Raw genomic sequence first — 11,388 nt, forward strand, 5'->3', positions numbered from 1 at the left:
GCAGCTTTGAAGCCAGTCTTTGTAACATCAGTCAGGGAGCTGACTGAGAATTAATGTCAGGGGCTGTGCACATTTTCCTGCACAGTCCTGAAATGACCTGTCGACAGTACTCACGGGGTAGCTGGCATAGATTTTGTATCTTCTTTGTCATCTGTTAAAGGGACTGCAGGGTTACTTTTTGGTTTTGTTCACAGTCGTTTAAAACGTTCCACGCTAGTTTTCAAATTCCCAACTCTTTAATAGTTTAATGCACACTAAAGCCATCAAAGGAGGCTTCAAACTAAACACATTGACGTGTGCTTCAAAATTGGTTTGATTGTAGATTTTCACTGGAGAATGGGCAAAGCACAAGTGTTCCGTTGCCAGAGTGACCACTATTGCTTTTAGGGGACAAATGTAAGAGGTAATGAACAACTTTCTAACTGCCTGACTGCCTAGAAAGACATACTCATATTAGATTAATTACTTTTATTTGATGTTTAATTTTCAGTCATCTGCCTGCGTCCTCTTCAGAGTACTACTCGGACTACTTTTTCTAAGGTCAAGTCACCTGAGCAACTTTCTGAATCAACATGTAAAAAGGAGAGAATTCTCATCAGGTAAAGAAATGTATCAGATGAAGGCTTTTGTTATGTGAAAAATTGTGCGAATTTTTCAATGGGGAATTGTTTTTTTTAATTATGTTGAAGTATATGCTGAGACATCTCTATCTTTTGCACATCATCCGTGCTGATTGAGGATGTTGTCCTTGAAGATGTCACTCTATGTCCTCTCTTTCAAATTAAAATATACTATAGGCTATCAGGCAGTTTGCACACTGTACACAACACGGTCTTATTAATGCCAAACTAGAGAAAGTTTTCATATTTTTTTTTCATTTCCTGATCAGAGATCACAAAGTATTTCTTGGTGGTATGTAAGAGGTTAGTGAGCACTGTGTAGCATGTCGATTTTTTTGCTGCTAATTACATAGACTTCTTTTGCTCTGACGGAATCAAGGGAGGAATGATTGCAGAGAGTTTTGATTTATAGCTAAGGGAAGTTAGAAGCCTGTTTTAACAAGGCACATGTCACACACAGTATACCAAATGTCCCCCACACCTAACATTATTTTACTTTTGTGAAAGGAAAAATAATTGGGTAGCAAGCTCATTCTTCATAGCTTCCTGTTATTTGTCCAAGGAATTAAATAGAGACGTAGACAAATCCTAATGAAACAGGTGCATTAAGACGAGCTGCTTACTGCAGAAACGCCACTACGAGAGCAGTATTACATTGCAAGGAGCAGTCTGAACAGTTTGACAGTTACTGTAAGGTTATTATTCTTGGTGTTTGTTATTCTCCTTATTTAAATGAACACATAAATTGATCTGCATGAACCAAAACAAGAATAAGAAGCTTCACTAAGTTCCATAATCAATTGTAATTCATTTAGTTGTTGTTAGAATCAAAATAGTGTTTGACTTGTGTTAGATTTTGGAAAACAAATGTGAAATTCAAACCTGAAGGGTTGCAAATGCATTAGATGATTGTTTGGCGGATTCTTTGTTAAAGTGACAAAAAATGCAGGGTTTACAGATTCACTCTTAATCACCATATTTAACTCCAACAATGTTATTTAAGAAGAAATGATTTGGCCAAGCCAAGAAATAGTCCGGCACTTAAATCTGCAGAAAAGCACTTTGTATTCTTCGGTTTTTGGTGTAGTTTGTGACCTTTGGATGGAGATATACGCTAGCTTTTCCCCCTTGTTTCCAGTGTGTTTGCTAAGATAAGCTAGATGTACAGTAGCTTCATACTTACTGTACGAGTGGTATCAATCTTCTGATCTGACTCGATCAAAACCTATTCCTTTATTTGTTTCTAAAATATAGAACTTGGTTTTAACAATATGTAGCTATATTACATGGAGCCCCTCAGTTACTTAAGTTTCGACTGTCACACTTTTCGATGCTCTAATTCTTTTATAATTCATATGAATCTCAAGATAAAACTGCACTGAGCTGATGATAGTGAAGAGGCATTTTAGAGGCATAGTTTGACATGCAGTTTTGAAATTATTGCCAGGATAATTTATTTTCTGACCAGACATAAGCAACAGAACTAAAGACTTTTTGCTAGGAGGTGGGTGTCTTGTGCTCACGGCTGACCATTGTAAGCCCTTGAAAACAGATAAGACATGGGTGCCATGACTGAAAAAACCTACACAGCCGAGATATTGCCCTTCAGACTGTTTTATAAGCCTCTTTTAGCTGATAGCTCCTGAGGTGAACAGTGTAAGCAATGCCCCTTCAGAAAATATCTCGATCTGAAAAGGGCACCCTGTGTAGAAGAGAAGACCTCCATCCCAACCTCCCCAAATTACAATAATAACTCATAAAGAATACACTCATAAAAAGGAATGGGTTATTAATCAGTATCCCCCCACTGGACTAGTACCTGCAGAAATTTTATTAACTTTATTTTGAGCACATTACTCTTATATCATCTCTTTGGAATACACCACATTCAGAGGTGCGACTTAATTGCCTCCATATTTCTACTTTGCCACTGAAAGACATTGATGAGGGGGTTTTAGTGGGTCTCTTAATAGAACTTTCCGCTGTGCACTGTCATTTCCAGAGATTAACAGATGCGTTTGATACATCCATTACCTTACTGGCTCAGGGAAACACCGAAGCTGGTAGTGTTTTGCATGAAAACCACACCAGACAAGTCTTTGGATACCATTGAAAACATTTAACCGGGGGAAATTGATGCTGTAAGCAGAGCCACTGCTGCCAGATGGTAATAGGGGAATGAAAAGCAGGTAGTAAAAGCCTCAGGTCATGATTAAGCGGACTGCTGGATAAAGCACACTGCTGCAAATGCATGTTGCATAGTGATCAACAAATGCCAGGCAGCTCAGGAAGCATCCGTTCCTTCCCAACAGGTTTCAGGTTAGCTCGGATAAATACTGAGGATTTGTACGACTTAATACATGTGTATTTGATAGCTGCTGTAACCCAACAGCAACATCCTAGTCAATTCTGTAAGTAAACATGCCAGTAATCTTTACCTTTGACCAGTGTGTTGGTAGCTGGTAGATGCACTGCAGCTTTATCTCGCTCGGTAAAACAAAACAAACAGAGCCTGGCCTAGAGGCAAACTGGAGTCATCCTCTGCAAAGATACATTTCTATCATCTTCTGAGATGGAGAGCCTATTTCAGGCCGATGAATGACTGAGCACGAATGAAAGGAGACAGATTTTGAAACAAATACAGAGATTTCTTCTGCAAATAAATCATACAGGTCAGCGCGGCTGCGACTCGTATTCCAATAGTTGCCAAGGAAAGAACAAATGCCTAGAAAAAGAAAGGCGAGATGTATTCTAATACTACCGGCAACGCTGCTCTTAGGGGTATGGTGAGGTATGTTAATTAATACATAAGTCATAAATTATCAGCATTCCTTAGACTGGGGAACAAGAGCTTCAGAATGAGTGTGTGTACCAAAATGTGTCCGTGCATGCATATATGCACAGATTTTTGGACGAATCTGACTTTGGAATAGAAGGAGGAGGGAAAAAAAACCTGCTGGTCTCCTCCCGTTCCTCACCCTCCCTGCCCACACCAGCCCCCGAGGAGGTGATCGGACGCGTCTGTTTCCCGGAGATAAAGGGCTGCTCACCACATCCCCAGAGCTGGGAGAAGTTGGCACCGAGCGTGCTGGCAGTCTGCTCATGTAACAGACCCTGTCACTGACACTGTGAGAGAGACAGAGAGAGAGGGTGAGGGTGAGGCAGAGGGGCGGGTGAAAGGGGCTGGGTTAGAGCAAAAAGGGTAGGTGAGATGTTAAAAAGGTCTGCACAAAAAAAAATACATTAATGGAAACAAGTATTAAACAAAACACAGAATATTTACATTGAAATGACATTAATTCCCCCTAAACATAATTTTACTTTCATTAGAAATTCATGTGCATGCTCTGTCATGCATACACACAGCCTGTTTATGTGGACCACTGCCAGCTGGTACAAAATCAATGTGCCTTCAAGGATAAAGTGTTTCCACTCGAGAAGGTTGAAGTTGTCCTCCTGAATCGATTGCAACTTTTACAATGTCCATTAACTGTCATTTCAGATAATTCACTAAATTTGACAAACACAGTGGGAGCTCAGTAGCCCAACAAGTCCTGTTATCTTAACAACAAAATAGCTGTTTGTCCGAGCGCCCCCCCCCCCAAAAAAATCCATAGGACCATTTTAAAAATGACTCGTAGGAACATGTTTTGAACTGCCAGGAAAAGTTTGACATTTTGGAAAATACCCATTATTTTTCTTTTCTTTCTTGCTGGAAGTTAGATGAGGAAACTGATACCACTCTCATGTCTGTATGGTAAATATGAAGCGAGCTCCAACACGGGCGTTGCCAACTTGGCGACTTTTCAGACCCTCTTTGTGACTTTATTTCTAAAAAGCGACTAGCTGCAAATTTCGCAAGTTATTCAGACCATAATGGAAAAAGCGAGAAAGATATTCAGATATATTATGTTGTTATCCATTCCCAATGCTGCTCAGAGTAATCACAGTCGACGGCTCTTCTGCCAACAGTACGGAGTCTCTCGTCTGACGCCGTGCACAGGCAGTCTCTCCCTCGCTGTAATCTCTATAAACAGATTCAGCATTCATATGCAAGATTTCGGTACCGGAAGCGTTCTGGTTTCCGTTTGTAGTCTGAGTACTATCGACCAATCATGTTCAAGTAGGCTTTGGTTGAATGCAGGTAAACAGTCCGTGTGGAAAGCAAAAGAGGCGGAACGAAATGCAATCCGGGAACCCACCGGCTATCGTCTGACGATGATTTAGTTTCTCATTGGTTTAAAATGAGCTTGTGATCTGGCTACTTGTTAAACAATCCGGTCGTACACGTCATCTCTCATCTCCAACTCCAGTCTTGCATCTCAAGTTGCTAATCAGACAATAATCAGCGAATGACGCACGGAAGAGGAAGTCTTGGCCTGGATATCTGCTGGCTACACCAAAACCCCCAGAAATATAGCTCCTTGCCTCCAGAGGCTTATCCGTCATCATACCGATAGCCGAGACAATCCGAACTAAAGCTGAAATGTAAAAACGACAAGCTGATATGTTACAGGTGAAGTGTCGGACTATTTCCTGATTCTACTCTTTGTGCAAAGTGCAGCCAACCGGCTGCTGGCTCTAGCTTCATTCACCCTTTAGACGTGAAAGTGAAAGTGAATCTCAACTATTCCTTAAAGCAACTAAACTAAATCTATGAGGTTGAGGTCAGAGAAAGGTCTCCCTCATAGCTAAAAGAAAATCATCATTAACTGTTGATAGAAGAAAGCACAGTAACTACAGTCTCTGGTGTTTAACTCACATATTTTAAGATTTTAACTGTTGTTTTTCTGATTAGGAAAACCTCTAATAGCTATAGGCAATGCGAGAAAGAAAGAAAAATCAATATTAATTACTAAAATAAAGTGTAAAAGACATACAATGCAGTCGCCTAGTTTGATTTCAAGACATTAAAGTGTAATAACATTAATCTTTTACTTAGTTTCACATTTATAGGCTTCTATAAACCTTCTACTCTATTTTCCATTACCTTGCATCAATCCTTAATATCTGTTTTCTAATTAATTTTGTTAGGTGAGCAATCGCTCCCATCTCTTCACACATGAGTGCATGCTGGAGGCACATGAATCAAAATACAGATGTACACAGTTATGCCCTTGTGGCTCCTCACATGCACACACAAACACACACACACACACACACACACACACACACGCACACACACGCACACACACGCACACACACACACACACACACACACACACACACACACACACACACAAACCCACCGAGACCAAGCTCAATATCAGTCTGTGTACAAGCTTTCCACTGCAGCCTCTCTGCTTTCATTTTCCCAAATGTAGGCTGTCCTATATGCTACACCACAGGGAATATCAATAGACCAACTATAGTATTCAAAGAGATCAATACAGTAGAATATTGTTTCTCTCTCTCTCTTTGTCTTTGTCTCTCTCTTTCTCCTCAGATCATCGGGGCATTTTTTATAGTCACTGTGACACAAATCCTGCATGCTGCTATTCCCCAAAACACAAAATTAGAGGTTTGGTGAGCAATGGTCTGTGTGACCCAAATAAGAGAGATGCCCTTGTATTTGGGTTGAGGCGTTTGGAGTTTTCAGATATATGAGAAATAAATCCTCTTCACAGTTATACTAAGTGGTGACGACTTAGAAACATTATTAATTCCCAGCAGTTTGACTGCAATTTTTAAACTTTCTGATTCTCAGTGATGCGTCATTTTATCAGGTCTTTGGAGGGAGACAGAGACAAAGGGTGAGCTACTGGATACGTTAATCAAAGCTTATACAAGTATACTTGTATTTACATTAATCTACTTGTTAAGGTGTAAGGAGGTGTTTATCAGGACTTAGCTGGTCCTAGACCAAGACTGTCAGTCACATGTCACTATGGAGGCCACCACAGCAGAGAAGTAGGAGGCTCCAGACAACCTAGTTAGTACGGAACTGAACTGAGTAAGGCCATGGCCTTACCCTGCAGGGGTCTAAAGACAAGCAGTAAACATACTGCACACCACATTCCCTGGGTCATCAAGGAGCACGGGAACATGTAGGTGTATCATGCCCAGAGGGGAGTCAGGGACAACACAACTGACACACACCCCCGCCTTTTCACCAGTCCTGTGTCGTTAAGGTGAGCCTGACATGTCCAAGAGAAAGAACAGTGTGAACGGACAGGATGTCCACCACGACGCTGCCTTACATATGCCACCCAATGTCATGCCAAGGCATAAGGGACACACCTGTCCACCAGAATTTAGAACCAGAACCAGAACTGTCACATTAGCCTCGCCGTGGCGTGAATATTCAACGTATTTTCATACAACGGTTCGTATGAAATTTTATGAAAAAGTGATTCCTCCTTATTCGTTTGTCTTACTACGAATGTCCAACAACACGTGTCAATTTCTGCTTGTAACATGCTTTTGTCTTTTCAAAATAAACTTACATCTTCACAGGAAACAATTTCCTTTAGGTTAGGATTACACAACAAAACTACTTAGTTAGGTTTAGGAAAGAATCGTGGTTTGTCTTAAAATAACTCCGGAAGTGCCGTTAATTAAGTACGTAACTTACGCGACAAATAAATCAAAATTGACTTCTGGTTTCACACAGGTCACGAATGTCAGTCAACTTGACCTCCTCCCTACGTGGTGTTTGCCGATATTTATTATTTCCTTAAAAATTTCCTGGTTCACGATTATGTGAATTACTAATGAGAACATCCTGGAAAATAATATGCCTGTATGAAGGTGCAGTACCAGCAGGGGGCAACAAAACCACTCACTGAGGTTTAGGCAAGAAAAACACTTGGTTAAGTTTAGGAAAGACGTCATGGTTGGGCTTAAAGTAAGTATGTAAAGTAAGTAAAATACGTACGGAAACAACGTAACGTCAGTACAGAAAACACGCCACAAACATTACTAACGTAGCTTACGAAACAAAATACCGGTGTCGAACACTGGTCTCCTGGTTTGTTGTCCACTTTGTTCTGTAATCACATAATCTCATTTGTAGCGTCACATAATCCTGTCTGTGTTCCAATCCATATGTTCATATAATTCATGTGCACCATATGGAATTTGTTTCAAATCTGGTTTATTAGATTAAGAGTCATTGCATGAGATTCCAACGTTATTTGAAATAAAAAGGACCATGGGAGAAGACAATAACTAAACGATAAATAAATAAACAAACAAACAATTAAATGAATTAAACTGCTAATTGGAATAGAAATTAAATCAATAGTCATGTAAATTTGTTGTCTCTGGTGTTCTGGATCCATTTGACTCCATCTGTAATCTATGTACAATTAATTTTGAGCGTAATCATTCAATACACAGCCGATCAAAGGATCTCTGTGGGGCCTCTGATACGAGGGCTACACATCTCCCAGCTAATTATTGATTGGTTACAACATTCTGTTAATGGGTGCTGTCTGAGCAGAACACTGATGATAGGCAAAGCATTGTTATCAGTATGTATTTAATGACTTTGTTATGGTATTTTATGAGTTTGTTTGCTTCTTTTTGTTTCTCTTGTTAAAATGTTCTTTTTAATGGATGGAGATAGCATGCCAATTGACCTTTTAATCTTTCACGTCAAAAATTCTAATTTAACTTGCTGCACTGGTTTGAATCAATATCCCATTATTTGAAGTTCATTAGGAACCTATTATTGTTTGACAGTATACTCATTAAAATTGTCTGGGTTGATAATTGAATTGCATTCCTCGTACAGGAGATGCATAGAATATTGTTTATTTATTCATTCATGTACTGTAGCTGTGCTCGATAAAAGTTTTAGAACAGATTTGTGTGCTCTTTTCGCTATATATTCAGTAGTATTTTTTTGCTGTGCACATATCTGAGAGGCACATTTCTAGTTTGCCTTCATTTTCTTTACATTTGTCTTGATCATCAACATTTGAGGAACATTTCCACGGCCATTATGGTCTTTTATGTTTTGCATCAGTTTCTCATCTCGTTGTGTAACCTTGATTGGCTTGCGAGAAAAAATATGGTGCACCTTTGCAAAGGTAGTTCTCAATCTGTGGGAGGAGATACTCAGATGGGGGGCGGTATATTTTAATAAGCATACATGTGGCATAGGAAGGGGGGCCAAATCATATGTTTTCCGATCTGGGCAGCCCACATCAAACTGACTGGGTTGTCTTATTTCACAGTTTGTAGGTTGATAGGCACTTCAGATACCCAAATGTGTGTGCATAAAACTGGCACTGGCAAAATTTAAAACAGCTTAACTATTTATCCATACATTTCCTAGCTTTCTATGCAGGACATAGTCACAGAGATAACAGGACAAGCTGATCAGTCATTCCTTATCCCAGCAGCTTCCTCCAGCTCCTCTTGATCTGAGGTTCTCCAGGGTATTCTGGGAAGTGTTGTCCCTCCAGTATGTCTTGGGTCTATCCCGAAGTATCTTCACAGTAAGCCATGTCTGGAACACCTTCAAGGGAAAGTGCCCAGGGGTGCATCCTTCTCTTTCTCTGTCAATATGGAGAAGCAACAGCTCCTCACTCTTGAATCTTTGCCAGTTGAATTTTTTCAGGCAGACAGTATCCAGACCTCAGATTAGGGTCAGAATGAAGATCATCTCTGCTATTTTTGGTTGGTGATTTTGTAGTTTTTCTAATTATGTGCAATATCATAACTTGTCTGCAAATCATCTGTATTTGGGTAGAGTCTCAGTACCCTGCACCCTGATGGAAACAAATACAAGTTCTTTGCTATCCAATAATCTATGTCTATAATGTATTTACCAGGTTGTCTACTGGGCTAAGGATATGACTTAGTGGGAGCATGTATATATTAAAAAGTAGTGGGCCAAGGATTGATCCTTGTGGGACTCCGGGGAGAATTTGTAACTCTTGTGATTTAAAATTGTGAATGGACACAAAGAAACACCTGCATTTCATACAGGTAATAATCCGATGGTGTCATGGAGCCTGTGAATAAAGATTTAATGGTCTATGGTGTCAAAGGCACCTGTGAGGTAAAGTAAGTTTCTTAGCATCTGTGTTTAATTTAAGGTCATTGACTTCTTTAACTAGAGCTGGTTCGGTGCTATGATGCGATCCAAAACCGTATTGGTGCATATCAAAGATATTGTTATTGCTTAGACATTTCAGTAACTCTTTGTATATAACTTTTTTAAGGACTTTACCTAACGAAGGAAGATTTGAGACTGGCCTATAGTTACTTAATACAGATGCATCAAGGCTGTTCTTCTTCAGTAGGGGGGAGATGGCCGCATACTTGAGAGAGGCTGGTAAAGTCCCGGATAGTAAAGTTTGGTTTGTGATGTTAACCAGGTCATCCAAAAAGCAATGAACAACACATTTAAACAGTTTGAAGGGGTGCAGTCATGCTATGACATGCCAATATTTCTGCTATGTCTGCTTACATTGCATGAAAAGTCAAATTACAGTTTACGATCATTCATTTGAAGCAGTGAGTAATTTGTCAACCATTGTTAGATGTTCCAATATTTCTGACTTGGACAGCACTTGGTAAAGTAAAGATAACAGTGTTTCCAACAAGAGTACAGACATTCACAAGAGCAAGAACAACAGAACTGTAATCACTCGACCAAAGTAAGATGCAGGGGTGATTCAGAGGAACAGTGGCTGGTTTTACATTGAAAATCTGAAAACATGACAGATGCCGAACATGGAAAAGCATCTGTTTGATTTGGCTGGGTAAATGTGTGTGCTGCCCATCTTATTGTACACACAAAGTACTTTTGAAGCCAACTGATGCTTCCTCAGAAATCTTCCTAGAACTAATCAGTTCAAATCACACTGATTGCTCTCAACAGAAAATGAATTTAATTTTCTGTCAAAGCGGCTGCCAGTTACTTAAGATCTGATCTCTTTCATTTTTTTCACTCTCATTTCTCCCCTCCCTCACTTTCCCACTCTCTTTAAGCCTTGGTTAATTAAAATGGAAAGGAAAGGATTTGCAGTCAGTGATTCAACTTATAGTGGAAGTTAATTATAGAGCCCAATGAATCATATGAAGAACATTTTCAACTAGTAGTGAACAAAAAAAAAAAATCAAAAACCGAACCTGTTTGTTAGCTAAAAACGGCTACAGTAGACACATGTTCAAATAGCACGCAAAACAGATACAGATGTATATGTAGACACATTTTTGCTTAACTGACCCTTTGCTCATACAGACCAACTCTCATGAGATGAATTTGTTATATATAAAATCATTACCTAGCGTAGAACTTTGGTTTGTTATTTTTCTTGCCCTTCTTTCACAATTGTGCTTTCTAGAGGGAAGATATTTCGTTATCTCAATCAATAGAGAGCACAATGCATTAACAGTTGATGCCCCAGTTCAGTAATAATATAGAAATAGATTATAATGAAATCAAATTTGATATCATTAGAAATGTCACATTCCCACTGGGAACTGATCTCTATGATCAACTCTTGCGTGTTGTGATTTTACCTCTGTAGCCAGCGTTACTATTGTATTGTTTTCATCTGTTACTTCAATGTTCTATCCTTACTGTGCTGTAAGCCATCTTTGAAAATGTGTCTTTGTATATTTATTTTTAACTTCCCAGTAATTATTTTGTATACCAAAGATGGAAATGAAAATGTTGTGGCTAGGCATAGGTACTGTAGGTATTTGCAACAATAATGCCCATGGGACTATCAAACTGTTTTACATTTAAAAGGAAAGGGAAGGGAAACGCAGGTAAAACACAAATTTACATTTTTCAAGGGAATAG

This window comes from Sebastes fasciatus, chromosome 7, assembly GCF_043250625.1.
Source record: "Sebastes fasciatus isolate fSebFas1 chromosome 7, fSebFas1.pri, whole genome shotgun sequence".
Lineage (NCBI taxonomy): Eukaryota > Metazoa > Chordata > Actinopteri > Perciformes > Sebastidae > Sebastes > Sebastes fasciatus.